The sequence below is a fragment of the Populus euphratica genome, unplaced genomic scaffold (genome assembly GCF_000495115.2).
Source record: "Populus euphratica unplaced genomic scaffold, PopEup_1.0 scaffold449.1, whole genome shotgun sequence".
In the NCBI taxonomy this organism is placed as follows: Eukaryota; Viridiplantae; Streptophyta; class Magnoliopsida; order Malpighiales; family Salicaceae; genus Populus; species Populus euphratica.
The window spans coordinates 101891-117977 of NW_011500329.1; the positions used below are offsets into that span (position 1 = coordinate 101891).

The 16087-nt window shown below is 29.7% G+C and overlaps 1 pseudogene; it reads right to left on the bottom strand.

Moving 5' to 3' along the window:
- Positions 1-4183: 4183 nt before the first annotated feature.
- Positions 4184-6979, bottom strand: LOC105113699 (histone acetyltransferase KAT6B-like; annotated as a pseudogene).
- Between the last annotated feature and the right edge of the window lie 9108 nt (positions 6980-16087).

Genomic DNA, 16087 nt, shown 5'->3' on the forward strand with positions numbered 1-16087 from the left:
AATACTATAAAATTAGATTCTATTTAACTAACTTATATAATTTGGATGACTTAATTTATAAAGTAGAATTTATATTTAGGGCTATTATAGTTGGTATTAGATCTAGTAGACTTGGATTGAATATTGATCTAATATTGAAATATGTTTTAGGATGGTTTGAATTAGACAAGAAACCTGGACTAATCCATCGTTAGTTCAGGGAACAGAGTACAATATACAATATAATGATGACCCGGGGGAGATCTACTAGCAAGCACTGCCTCACATATACTAGCAACTTTAGACATTCTAACAAGGGTGAATCAACAGGGCTCCAAGATGATTATGCTTCTCGACGAGCAAAGATAGCACTGCCTGCAACATCAAATAGATTAGGACATATATAAATAGACCCCAGCCAATGGCACCAATTATTATGCCTGCATTATACATAGACCTTGCCTTTTTAGGATAGTTACTGAAAGCAGTGACGATAAAGCATGAAGAAGATGGTGTGTGTGAAATATTTAGGGGAGGAAAAGGCTGGGATTGTGAGATATTGGCTAAGAAAAGTGAGAAGGGTGATTAATCAGATATTAGTGCTAAAAAAATTACAAATAGATTGTGTAATCATTTATTATCAAAGAGTGTCCACTCTTAGTGGAACACTATTAAACAGAGGAGGACTGTAGAAGTGTTGACATGGCAATATTTCATGGTAGAATTTGACGAGCATTATTATCCTCTATGTTTATAAGATTTACTATAAAACCTATATGAAAAAACCAAAAAGCCCCTTGATCCATTGTTCATTTCTCCTTGACCGTAACGACAAAGTTGACTTTTTACTATTTACTATATCTTAGAAAACAAAAGGACCAAAAAACTGTTTGTCAACCATTTTAATTTTTTTTTTTAAAAATTAGATGTCATTAAGTCATTTAACTATTTAAGAATTGTGAAAGCGATACACCCCCTCTCACCTATATAGTCATTAAATGACTAGTGAGCCGTATAAGAGACCAAGATAAAAGTGTCATTATATTGTAGCAGTGAATATAAAAATATGTTTATAGCTACAGGGATTTTGAATTTTGTTTTAGTTGTGTTTTTATTAGCTTTAACATTTTTTTCTTAATTTATCAGTTTATATGTTTTTAAATTTATTTTATTAAGAGTAAACAACATCTTTACATTTCTCAATTAAAAAAATCATAATATAGTAAAACACATCAACAATAATTAAATTTATAGGGCATATAATTCTTAATTTATTTTATTAAATATATACATAAGTTTTTTCAATTCACGATTAAAATTTTTTTAATGTAAAAAAAAATATTAAAAACACATACATATTTACTTTTTTTAGCTAACAAAACATGGGTCAATTGACTAGTGTTCACTATTAGTGCGGCACATATAATTAATTTAACTAGTTAGTTATTGGACCTAAGCTTTGTTGTGGTCATGTAATTGTTTTTTTTTTAATAAAAAAATGAATATGCTAGCTTTTCTAATGCATTTTCATTTTTTTTAGCATGAAGCAATTCCCAATAATAAGTCAAAATACTTATACATACATCTAATTAATTAAAATATATACATACATCTAATTAATTAAATTAATATTTGATCAAAAGATAACTAAGGATAAGGTATTTGATCTCGCAACATAGGTTATGTACTCAGTCATGTTTAATAAATTTATTTTTTATTAAAAAACTCTTTATTGATCAAAAAATTATCTATGCCAATAAAAGATAAAACAAAAAAAATCATTAATGAAAGTGAATTGAATAAAACTATGGATCTCAACTATTAAAAAACTTAATGTTAAATTGAGAAACTAAAAATAAATAAATCTAATGTTGAATGATGAAATTTAAAAAAATTAATTTAAAAAACTTACCAAAGTTAATTCAACGAGGAGTGGTAAATAAAAAGAACTGATATAACCCAAGTCATTTTTAGAATTAGTGAAAAAATTTATAAAAAAAAAATAAATAAAAATAGTGGAGTTTAATTGAATAAATGCAAAATTCTGAAACTGCTAAAAAAAAACATAAGCTTAAAAAAACCAAACAAGACAACTTGGGCGAACATTCTAAATTTGGATTAATCTCTAAAACTTATAACTCATGAAATCTTAAGATCAGGCTTAATTAAGAGACTCAATTCCAAACTAATTTAATGTTGAAGGATGATACTAAAAAAATTAATTTAAAAAAATATTAAAATAAAAAAATAACAATCAAAAGAATTAAAATCAAATTTGATAGAAAAAACATGAGAATAAAATTTTAAAAAATAAAAATTATCTCAAACAAAATAAATAGCAATTAAAGAAATGAGAACTCAATTTAAAAGATAAAAAAAATTAAGGGGGATGAAATTGAAAAGATTTTTATTTTATAAATTATTCTAAATAAAAAAATTAATAAAAAAAGTGACCAAACCATTTCAAGTAAATTATTCCAATTGAATAGTTGCTTTAAAATTTTGAAGGGGAATGGGTGAAAATTGATGAGGAGAAAAGGTAAAAAATATTATTAGTACTATATTAAATGATAATAAGCTACACACGTCACTTTAGTATGGTAGGAATACCAAGACAATTCAAATGTTGAAGTAAAAAATGATATTTTGTCACCAAACAACCTAGTATGCTTCACTCGAAAGAGATAGAGCTTACCCTTGTACTAACATGTGTAATACACATATCAACAAATTTTTTTTTAATAATGTGTTTGTATATTAAATTATAAAATTACTTCTTTATCATCCTGAAAATATCAAAGAATCCCCAACGCATATATAAATATATTCCTAGACATAAGGTGTAGGAAATCCCACTTATAAGTATACAAGTAAGTTATTTTACTATTCTTAAAAAAGTTGAATAGACTAAAAGGTTGTTATGCATAAACTTTAAAAAAAATTGAATCCAAAAATACAATGGTCATTTTTATTGTGTATTATAAAAGTAAAAGGATGTAATTCTTCCTTTTAAATTTCACAATGACAAATAAACCATTATTAAATTATCGACAATAACATATTTTTTGTTCTGATTTTTTAAGAGAAAAATAGATACTTCACCATTCGTATTTTGAAGTCTCTTACACACGCTTACTGTTAACATGAAAAATTTATAATGTAGTTTTTAGTTTTTTATTACATTTGACTGCAGGTCCCCAAACGTGGGGATGCTAATCCATGAACCCTGATTAATAGCATAATCCAATCGTCAAAATCGACAGCAAGACACAATAATTCCATGTCGATGGGATTAAGACAATAAGATGCTTGCCCAAATTGTTCAGATTCAATGATTTCACGTCCTCCTGTCCTGTGTTTGTTTGATTATAGCCTAATAGTTGCCAGTTGCATGGAGCCATCATCATAGAAATTTGTTACCGTAACATTGAAAGCCAACCAACTCCTCTAATCTTCAAACCACATCCATCTACTATGCTGGTAGATAAGTAAATATCTTTTTTTATCAATATATATATATATATATATATATATATATATATATATACACAAGGTTGGAAGACTAGTAAGTTAAAATACAAAGAATATATATATAAAGGAAGTGTAAGAGCCCTCAATTCAAAAGTGTTATTATCAATTATGGAGTGGTAATGTCATTTCCCTGATTTTGGAGTTAACTTTGCTAGCCATGGAGCTGGTGAATTATGATAATCATTTCACACAAAAAGTAAAAATAAAAAATAAAAATGAAGACTTGGATAGTTAACGGCTATCATTCCCACATGATTATTCACGTCAGTGAATGCTGCAATAAATAAATTCCTCATAGACACATAAACGGTGGCGATGGTGTAGATAGTCTAATTGTAACCACCGAGCTACAGCAAGATAACCTTCCATACCCAACATTATTTGCAACAACCCTTCACCAAATCATCCCTGACATCATAACCACTTGCTTTAATAATATTTCAAGTGCTATCATGGTCATCTATTTATTATTATTATTATTATTAATATAGATATTCATAACATTATCCCGTTTAATTCATGAATATTAAATCTTTAATTAATAATTATATAAGTCTCAAGTAATTCTGAAGAGACTTGAATTTATAATTATTGAAAAATAAATTCATAACCTAATTAAATTATTCTTCAAGTTGTGCACTCTATCTTCCTTGTCTTACTAGAGAGCTGAGAATGAAAAAAATTGCATCAAATTATCAAAGCAAGATTTACAAGAATGCATAGCAGTAAAAAAAAAAAAGGTTAAAAAGTAAAAAGCACCAATAGTACTACTCTACCAGTATGAAAACACTACAAAAACTACAGTTACCAATACAACCTTACCACACCCGTTTCTAAGCAGGTAACTTATTATTACTTTATATTATCAACATGGGCTTCAAAACCCAACCCCAGCCGCTCCGACCCCAAGCGTCGCCGCTGGTCGATGCGGCTCAAGTTTTCTATTCTTCCAGAAACAAGCATCTGGCGCAAGCTTAGAGGCTGATCTCATTGGCTCAGACTTGCAGCGCGTCAGAACAAACGGCTCATATGCCTTGGCTCCTACCAGCTTCTGCTCTATCATTGTGGACATGGACTCTGTCCCGGCACAACGAGCCGGTGGCTATGCCGGGTATGAACAAGAGGACCTACGTGGCTGCTGCAAGCTATTGCTGTTATTACCATTATTATACACCTGCGCAGGCTTAATGTCGATGCTAACTCTTTTCTTGGGCTCATCTTTACCGTTGGTTTTGCTGACTGGCCTTGAATGCTCTGGTAACCATCTGATGAAGTCTGTACTGCAAACCCAGGTTTCCTTGGATACCTCCATTGACAGCTTGGGCTCGCACATCATTAACAGCAAGCAATCTGGTAAAAGTGGTTGACTATTATCTCCTTCCCTTGACTTGACACCCGTTTGACCATTTACATGAGTCTTCGGGTCTTCGGGTTCTTCCTCTGCTAGCTCGGTCTTATTCTCGGTGGTCTCTTTCTCTTCCTCCGACTCCTGTACTTGTAATTCAGCTACAGAAAGGGACTCTGGTTCTTGGTCCTGTAAGTCTTGGACAGCAACTTGTAAAGTTTCTTGTTCGAACCGTACAGACACTGAATTCTCCTCGATGTCATCACTCAGCCCTTGCACAACTTGCTCTTGTTCTGCTTGGAATACTCTGTCTTCTTGATTATCCTCGTCATTTTCTTGAACCATCTTGCATTCATTTTCGTTATTCATCAAGGCCGCTGGATCTACAATTTCTTGATCATGTGAAGAAGACTCGTCACTGCATAGACTAACAGTTTCTTGTGTTGAGGATGTTGGCTGCAAGTTCATGACCCCTGGATTTTCCGATTCCTCTTCTTCGTGCTTCACTAAATTAACTTCTTGTAGAACACCATCGATATTATCATCTGCGTTTCCAGTTTCTTGGCTATCTTCTCCAGCTTCCAAAATAACCAAACTTTCTTCAGTTTCTTGAATAATCTGATAATGCTCTTCAATAGTTTCACAAAAAACCGACTTACCAGACACAGTCAAATCCTGTTTCTGCTCAATTATAATTTCTTGCTCAACTTTTATTTCCTCTTCTTGACTTGCCTTAACTTCACTTTTATTTTCTATATTGATAAACTTGTCTACTTCTGCTCCCATATTTCTATCCTTTTCACCCTCTTCATTATCTTCTTCCTCGTCTTCTTCATCTTGTGGAGCAGGAGACTCCCAGAACTTATTAGCAAGAGCAGCCATTTTAACAGGATCAGATCTACACCTCATCAACAACAAAGCATTCTTTGGTGGTATACAAATACTTACCCTTGCCTCTTCTTCTTGCAAACCCGCATTTCCTCCTTCAAAAGCATGTCCTTCTTCTTTAAATTCAATATCTTCAAAAACATGTCTCTTATAACTCCTCCTCCTCTCATCTCTTTCTTCTTCGACTTCTTCTCCAACCACCAACTCTATCTCCTTCCCTTTCCCTTCTCCCTCCTGCACTGCCACTAACCACCTTGCAAACACCGCCCCACAAGAACTACTACCGTTATTATTAGATCCTGCTGCAGCGGTATTCTCTTCTTTCTCTTTCTCACTTGCCATACATGAAGAGCGGCAAGGTAAAAAGCAATTAAACTCAGCCCCAAAAGCCCTTAAAGCTTCACATATTGTCACAGGAAAATGTACCCATCTTTGATTCCTGTGTGACAAACCCTCCTGCTGCTGCTGCTGCTGATTCAAGAACTGATTGTTTATCAAATCATGATGATTGTTGCTCCCTTCAAAAGTATTGCTGTTTTGGTCTACTCTCCTAAAACTTATTTCCCCTCTTCTCTTCGATCTCGTCCTCAGTTTCTTCCCTTGTTTCTTGGTCTTAACTCTCACTTGACCAATGCAAGTAACCTTTGGAGAAGAGGGTTCTGGATTCTCAAAAGCGCAGCCACGTTTTTTTCCGTTAGTAGGGAACATTGGTGAAGCTTGTCCACCTTTCATGCTGCCACTGCTTCTAAGTCTTCTACTGAGAGAGTTAGAGACAGAGATATGTGAGGAATCTCTGTGACGGCCAGGGCTGAGAATAGATTTTGAAGAGAGCTTCATGGAGGAAGAAGAGAGGCGTGAGGTGAAACAAATAAAGAGCTCACTGGTGTTGCTGTTACTAGTGCTACTGCTATTGTTGCTGTTGCTTCGATGGGGTCTGTCTACAAATGTGTCCATGTTTTTTTGTTTCCTTTTTCTTGTTGGTTTAGCAATTGATCATTGAGGAGGGTGATAATGCAAGATTTGAAAGCGAGGAGGGAGATATTTTTATTGTTTTTGTGGATGGAGAGGGAAAACTCTGATCGGATGCGAAATAATGGTGGTCTTTGTTTGGTTGTATTATGTGTGGTTTGCACAGAGAGCTGCTCGAGAGTACAGATAGGTGCAGGTGGATCGACAGATAGAGAGAGAGGGAAAAGGGAGGAGGGTTTGCTACAACGGAAGATTTTACATGATAATATATATTATGCCCTTTGTCTTTAGCAATATGCAAATGACCTGAGTCTGCCCGTGTGTGTTGCGTGAATAATAAGGATTTGAAAATTAAATTGCTTTAATATATAATTTATATTACTTTTTAATATATATTTTAAATAAAAAAAGTTAAAGCTTAAAATTTACATAAATAAATATTATTTTATATTTAATTTTTATTAAATAAATAAATAAAATTTAATCTGAATTTTATGTTGAAAATAAATGAATGTATGAATTATATTAGAGAATAATATAAATTATTTTTTAAAATTTTACTTAATAATTTAAATTTTTAGGTGAGATGATTTCTTGATATGGTATTAGAGTTTTGATGATAAAATAGTTTTAAGTTCGAATCTCATCATTTTTATTTACTGAATAAAAAATTAAATATAAAGTAATATAAATTTTAAATTTAAACATTTTTATTTAAAAATATATATTAAAAAAAAATTCAGATAAAATAATTTTTTGATAATCGATATCTAGAAATTCATCCAGTAAAAAGATCTGTTAAAAGCTATGATGCAATATAAAAGAATTTTTTCATGGCAAACCTACCCCTCCTCGTGGGTATTCAGGACACATGTTGCTAGGCCGATGCTTTTGGCCAAGAAAAGCTAGGGATGTCCACACACGGAGCTAGGCCGATGCTTTTGGTCAAGAAAAGCTAGGGATGTCCACACACGGAGGTTTTGATTGGCATGCATGAAAGCAAGAAGAAGGAAAAGTTCTGTGTCTCTCTATCTTCTTTCCAGTCCTCTTTTATCTTCTTTTAACAAGTGGGAGAGAGGCAGGCAAAGAAATGCGTGTGTTCGCTTTCCAATAGTCTTCAAAGAGAACGTATTAGTGTCTTCTACGTTCTGTACAGAACTCTAAGATTACTTAACGAGTTAAGCCTTCTACTGCTGTGTAAAAAGAAAAAACAAGATCAGAGAGCTCGAGCCAAGTCGTGGAACGTATAGCAGAAGATGAAATGGCAATTGACACAACATTCACGGCAATTTGTTCCCTTCTTACCAAGAAAATTACTAGCCATCTTATGGTAATGTAAGCCTCAAGAATTGCGCAAACTAGATGATTGATTCTTGAATAAAAGTGGACAGGATTTGGGCCATATCATTAAAGAACATCAACCTCAGAAACAATACATCAACTTCAACAGCTAAACATGATCGAAGAGGGCATGTTCCATGGAGTCTCCATGAACGTGGCCAGTTCACAAATGTACAAGGGCAAGAAACCAGTGGATGGAATATCAACATCGCCGTGGCTTGGGGTGCCCCTTCTCTTCGGCAATGGCACCCAATTCTTAGCCGTTTTCTTTACCTAAAAGACAATTTAGATGGCAATCTTGATATTATTGTAGCGAATGATGCCTTTTTTCGTGCTCGGATCACATGGGAGATCGAAGGCGACGACGAGGTGAAAAACACAGGGAAGAATCCGAGGCTGCACGTGACCAGAGTTCCAAAGATAATAAATGGAATTGTCCACTTCACGCGCCTTTGTATGACTTGCTAAAACAATCCCACGCGTCACCATCAAAATGGCAAGTTAAAAGAAATATTGCATCTCGTTCGGATTTTATTAAAGGAGAAATCTAAAAACAAAATAATACTTTACTTTTCTAAAAAGACTAGTTAGTAAAATAAAAATAAAAAATAGAAAACCAATTTTTCAGTTTAAAAATATGTATTAAATTTGAAGAGCATATATTATATGTTTTTTGTTGTTTTTTATAAGATTTTTCTTGTTTTCCATATAAAAAATATAAAAAAATTATATATATATATAAATAATATAAAAAAATCTATAATATTATCACTATCATTATAATCAACAATATCATTATTATTATTATCAATATTATTAGTATTATAAAGACTATAAATACCTATCATTAATATCATTATTATTATTATTATTATCACTATAGATGGTATTACTTTTAAAATATATACAGAAAATATTTTTTGTAAAATAAAATACTCTTTAAGTGGCTAATATTATTTCAATATTCATTTTAGATTATGATTATTATAAATTTGATGTTTACTATATCAATATGTGATTTTTTTATTTTTATAATTAAGAGATATTAAATTTTAAGGAAAAAAATATTAAATTGTTATCAAATGTTAATAGATAAAAACTATATAATAAAATATAATTAAACTCAAAATGAATGAACATAAAACTATCTTACACCTAAAAACTTTACTGATAAATTGTAATTACTTATATCGATAAGTAAATTGTTTAATAAATAAATAAATAAAGATTTTTATATTTACTGTCTTAAAAGTTTTTTTTAAGAAAAAATAATAATTATGTAGCAGTAAAGTAGTGTAATAGTGTTGGGATGGTAAGCATGGTTACGTGGAATTAAATAGCTCTTTGTAGAATGACGTTGGCAATTTATTTATGTTTTTTTTATTCAATAATTGACGGAGTGGTTGTAGATAATTTAATACCACGAAAAAGAGAGTGTAGGTAGTTTGAATATTTCAAAATATTCTGTCATTGGATGGTGAATTAATTATCACAGCTTCAGCACGCGCATGGATAAGCGAGTAGCAATGATACAAATTCATTTAAAGAACCAAAGGCCTTGGAGGCAGAGAGACCTGCTCTGTACTGTCCTCCAAGCACACGCATTATCCACTGTGGAAAGGGTCACCGAACCAACAACCTCGCCACCAATAAACACAGGCGTCGGGTGGCTATGGCTTTTCACGGTGGAAATGGGCTTTACACACGATGGCTGCCAGGATGATTGAGAGTGTTGTTGCAGTAAAATATTTTTTATTTAAAAATATATTAAAATAATATTTTTTTATTTTTAAAAAATATTTTTAAAATTAACATATCAAAATAATATAAAAAATCAAAAACATATTAATTTAAAATAAACACATTAAATATATTTATAAAATATAGAAACAAACAGTATCTACATCTTCATGCAGATCGATGCAGGGCAAATATTATAATGAGGAGAGGCAGACTGGCAAAGCACGCAGCAAGTGGAAAGAAAATAAAAAACCCCAGCCTCAGAGGGCAAATGATGATGACCAGATTAATAGCGATAGCGAGTGGTCAAGGGTTACTTGGAAAGAAGGTGGTTTGACCGAGCATTTACACCACAAAGAGACAAGGAGAGTATTAAAAGCAGCTTTTAGAGCACGCATCGCAGCAGCAGCAGCACGTATAACTTTCATGTAAACCCAACTGTGTAATAATTAAGACTTGAGTATGATACATAACAGCTTGTGTTTAACTCTTCCCTTCGCACCTTTTTTTGCACCTTCCACGACATCAGGTGGTCCAGTGTCGCGCCACTGATATACGAGCTAGGGTAGCCATTAGTCAGTGCCACACTTTACTGTTTGTATTAAAATTTTATATTTTTTTCTTTATTTTAAATTAATTTTTTAAATATTTTTAAATTATTTTGATTGATTAATCTTAAAAATAAAAAAATATTATTTTAATATATTTTTCAATAAAAATACTTACTACACCATCATACTTTATAATCTCTAGTTATATAATGTTTGGGAACACGGTTTAAAAAAATTAAATTTTTTTATAAAAAATTAAGCACCATCATACTTTATAATCTCTATTGTATGGTTATATAATGTTTGGGAACACGGTTTAAAAAAATTAAATTTTTTTATAAAAAATTAATTTTTTTATATTTTGAATTATTTTAATGTATTAATTTTAAAAATAATTTTTTTTAAAAAAAATATTTTAATATATTTCAATATAAAATTAAAAAGAAAACAATTATAATCACTCAAAACAGTAAGTTTGACAATAAAAACCAGGGCCATCTCTTGATATAACGTTGCTCTATTTTAGGCTGGGTCACATGAACGTGGGCCAAGATTCATTAGTGTTATTTTTCCACTTCTTAGGCTGTTTCTTTAATTATATGGGAGGCCCAAATGGCTTTTAACTGTACAATTGGAGGCTACCCCCTGAATTACCAGCTCTTTCAAAAATCATTTCTTTATATAATAATGATAAGAACTTACTAATAAATTAATAGTTAGCAGCCAGCTATACAGTAAAATTTCATAATAATAAAAAATTATAAAAAATTTCAATTTTATTTTTTAACATTAAATTGATTGAGAATTATATATTAACCTTATGGTTACGATGCTTAATTATGTTTTGATAATAACATAAACATTAAATATTGATGTCATTAATTAATTAATATGTTATATTGAGAATTATATATTAACCAATACTAACTTAATTATGTTTTGATAATAACATGATGTCATTAATTAATTAATATGTTATATATCAATAATAAAACATTGATTTTATATAATTTTAATGAATGTATATATTTATGTTTTGATGATAACATAAACATTGAATATTAAAGCAATATGGTATATGTTAATAGTAAAACATTGATTTGATATAAGTTTTGATGAATATATACAGATATTCATGCATATAAGTATGCCATATTGATAAATCATGATATATGCTATTAAGCTTTTAAATATTATGCTATAATGCTTAAACGATTTAATAATTATATGACAATATAATTGTTAAGTAAAACACAGTTCATGTCATATAAATATGAATATGTATATTATATGTTGCACATACCCTTATAATTACTTAGACAAGTTTAATTCAAATAATAAATTATCAAACAAGAAAGGAATGGACTCACAAAAGTCAAGAACAAAACACTCGTGCATATAATGTTAATTAACTTCACTAATAAAGATTTTGTAATATGATTCTGTCAAATAACACTCGACTTATTTAGAACAACCTAAACAAACCAAAAAGAATCAAATAAAACCAAAAAAATATCAAAACATAAAAACAGGACATTAGTTATATAAGAGCCAAAACGATCCATCTATTTTGGGAAATGGCCATGCCGTTTTTTAAAACAGTCTAGCTGTTTATCAAAACAACTAATTTGTTTTTGGAAATTTTCTAGAAATTGCTTAGGTTCTTTAAAATAGGGTGATCAATTATAAAAAGGTCTAATCAATTCTAAAATAATCTAACCGATTCTCTAACGGACAGAAAATTATCTCTAATGACTAGTTTAATTTCTGAGACTATAAATAACTATTTCTTTGGCCAAAACAGGTGTGGAACTCCTAAGAAAAATATCTATACATGCTCCTTTTCAAAAACAATTTTAACACTCTTGTTTTACCCGTAATTATTCAAAAACGAAGTTAAATGTGAATTGGCAAAATCCTCTTATAGAATTTAATTGTTATTCCAAGTAAATCTACTAAAAAAGTATATTTTGAAAAGTGTAACTAACACTTTAAACATTTGAACAAGTATCATAGAGAAAAGAATGGTTTAATATTTGTCATTGAACAAGTATTGGTGAAAGATTTTCTAGTCTTTAGCTCGCAAAACAATTTTGGAAAAAAAAAGAAAAAAATCCTTTATTTTAGAAAACATAAAAATATATATTTTTTAAAGAATTTCATTTAATATTGAATTGTAGACTTATACTATAAGATATAAACCCGGTATTAAAAATACCCTATTTTCTCTAAAATTTCAAAAAATCCAGAAAACATTAAAACATTTCCTCATTTCAAAAACATAAAAACAAATAATTTTTGTTTTCATGCATGTGGCCAAATTCTAAAGGTTTTCCATGTATATTTTCTAAAAACAAAAATCATATTTTTATTATATTTTAGAAATACAAAATGGTTATCATAATTAGTTTATGATTACCAAAAATCTCATAATAATTAATTTTTTAAATTAATATTCAAAGTATTAGGATATAACTATAGACTTTAATATTTAGGGGTATAAAATTACACTATAAAATATAGCCTTAGGTATTAAAGAATAAATATAGAAATAAATGTCATACTATAATTAGAACTTTAGAACGATTAGAATTTAACTTGATAAGGTTAAGACTTTCTCATGAAAAGAGAACTGTCTTGAATCCTAAATGAGACTAACATATAGAAACATGACTTAAATTACCAATCAATAAACAATACAATATATTTTATCTTATGTACAGTGTATCACCCTTACCTTATGAGACTAATACTAGAAGTGATGCATCTTCTAAAAAAAGGTTGTATATTCTTGAAAATCCAATTACGAAATGCCTTTGTCAAGGATGTTAAAGAAGAAGTTAAGAATAAATATCAGCGTCATGACAATGATGATAAACAAGCTGTATGTGTGATATTAGCTAGTATGTCACTAAACTTCAAAGGCAACATGAGAATATAGATGCCCACAATATAATTATGCATCTTAAAGAATTGTTTAATGAGGTCAATAGGATTGAAAGGTATGAGACATCTAAGAAATTGTTCTGCTGCAAGATGGCAGGAGGGTCTTTAGTAAATACCCATGTTTTGAAAATGATTGGCTATATTGAGAAATTAAGTCAATTGGGTTTTGTAATGAACTATAAGTTAAGGATTGACTTGGTTTTATAATCATTATACCAAAAATTTTCATAATTTATTATGAACAATCATATGAACAAGCTGGATAGTATATTTCCTAAATTATTTAACTTAAGACTACTGAAAGAGCCTTTAAGAAGGAAAAAAGCTTAGTTCTTCTAATTCAATCTTCTAGGATATCTAAGAAAAATAAGAGTGTTGTCTCTAAAACAAACAAAGCTAGTAGGGACATTAAGAAAAACAATGGTACTTGTCATCATTATAGTAAGGAAGGACATTCAAGGAGGAATTGCAATGGATACTTTGCAACCATGAAAGCGAAAAAGCTTAATAAAGCTTTTATTTTAGGTATGTTTATAATTAAAAACTATCTTACTATTTTACACTGTAGTTCTAAGATATTGGATACTAAATGTAGTTTTCACATTTACAATTGCATGCAAGAATTAAAAAAAAAGTAGAAGATTAGTTGAAAGCAAAATGAACTTACGACTTAATAATCAAGCAAGGGTTGCTATATTAATTATAGGAACTAGTTATTTTATTTTTTCTAATAGGATGATTTTAAAACTTTATAATTGTTATTTTGATCCAATGTTTTAAGATATTATTTTTATTTTATTTAGTATTAAATGGATTTAAATTTATTATTAAAAACAAATGTTGTTCTTTTATAATAATAATAATAATAATGTTTTTATGGATCCAATAATTATACAAATGGTTTGTATACACTTGAATTTAAAATGTCTCAGTTCAATATAAATTGTAATAAAATTGAAATACAAATTGGAATAAATATTAAAAAAACTTCAATTGAATCGAGGTGGTTAATATTTGACCAAATATTTCAAGGATCATTTAAAAAAGAACGAGATTCTCTACACTTTTAAGAACACCACATCTAGACAAAATATATTCTTTAGGCTAAAACATTGAATGTTTAGATTGAACCTAAGAAACAAAAAATCTCTATGAATTTGATAGGACATGTCATGCATGAATGAGATAAGGATATTTTATGAAAACTGTGAATGACATGTTGCTCATAATTGATGAGCCTACCAAATACTTAGAAGTAATATATGATATTATTCTAATAAATGACTTAAAACTATGGATTTTATGTACTAATCAATTTTAAAACTTGGTTGATCCACTTAAAGGGATAAAACCTAATGGATCGAAGTGGGTCTTTAAGAGAAAAACTAATATGACAGGCAATGTAAAAAAATTGATCTGGATCAGCCTATAAACACTAGCAATGACCATTACATGTTCTAAACAGGCCAATAACTCGATCTAAGACATTAGAAGAGGCATTATATACATTAGTTTTGAAGGTTTTGACCAAGTTAGATTTGAAAGGTCCATTGGAGTATCAAGAGAAGGCCTTATTACATCTTATCCGTATGTAAGAGGGTCTAATCCAACCTTATTTAGGTCATGAGGTTTTGGCAACAAGGCTATCAATTTTTTAAATTTCTTGCCAACCTTGTGTTTATGATGTTTCCATATGTTTTGTGAATTTCTAATTAGTTTTGGACTTCCTATTATGTATAGGAACATTAATTATTTCCTTAAATATTAGAATTTATTATTTTGTTTATTTTCTTGTTAGGTGAGGAGAAAGCACAACAAAAAAAAAAATCCTACTATAACTTGGAAACAACATGAGCGATTATCTTTTCTTTTAGTTTTTAGGATTAATAGGCTGCATGAAAGGTTATAAATAAATATTAGATCAGTTTTATAATATTTTATTTTCTTCTTTTCTTCTCACGGTAGAACATGACTTTAATATTATGGGCTTCATTTTATTTTATTTTATTAGCTATAACTCAAAGTTTGTTTGAATTTAATTAATAGTTTATTTTCAACTAGGATCCAAGACTTGTTTGGATCAGGTTATGAGCTTTTTAGTTTAAGGTTTTTAGGCCAGTTTTGTAAATGGGTCAAATCAGTCCACTATGATAGATCTATTAGGGTTAATTTTTCAAGAACTATTTAAACTCATGTAACCTAAATTTCAGCAACCATTGATGAATAATATTTTTGAATTTTATAGTTTTAATGTATGAGAGTGATTCTTGTATTCTTTAGTTCTTCAATGAACTAAATTTGATTATCAAAGATTAACTGGCTTAATGACATCATTTTACTTTATTCCAATAATGTTGGTGTATTGGGGCAGATTTCTATTATGTCACACTCCTATTAGACCTATTTAAGTTTTTCAGGATCATAGTGGTTTGTATGACCATATAATCATGAGGTTCGCATCAGTTGGTGTATCAGAGTTAGGCTCTAAAACAAGGCCATATCTTTTTGTTTTTCTCATTTTCTTATTATTCCTTTTAAGTTTTTTTAGTTTTTACGTTGTTCATCTTCTTGTTTTTTATGTTTGCAACATCTAAGAAAAAAAAAATCGAGTTATATTTCATCTTGTTACTATTTCTAATCATATCAGTAGCATAAAAAAAGAGATCAGATGAAATTTGAAGGTTGATTCAATTCTACCGTAAAAATACAACTCTTAATGAATTCTAAAGAAACCACCTCGGAACCAAATGAAACTTCATATTTTGTCTAACAAGGGTAATATTACACCATATATTAA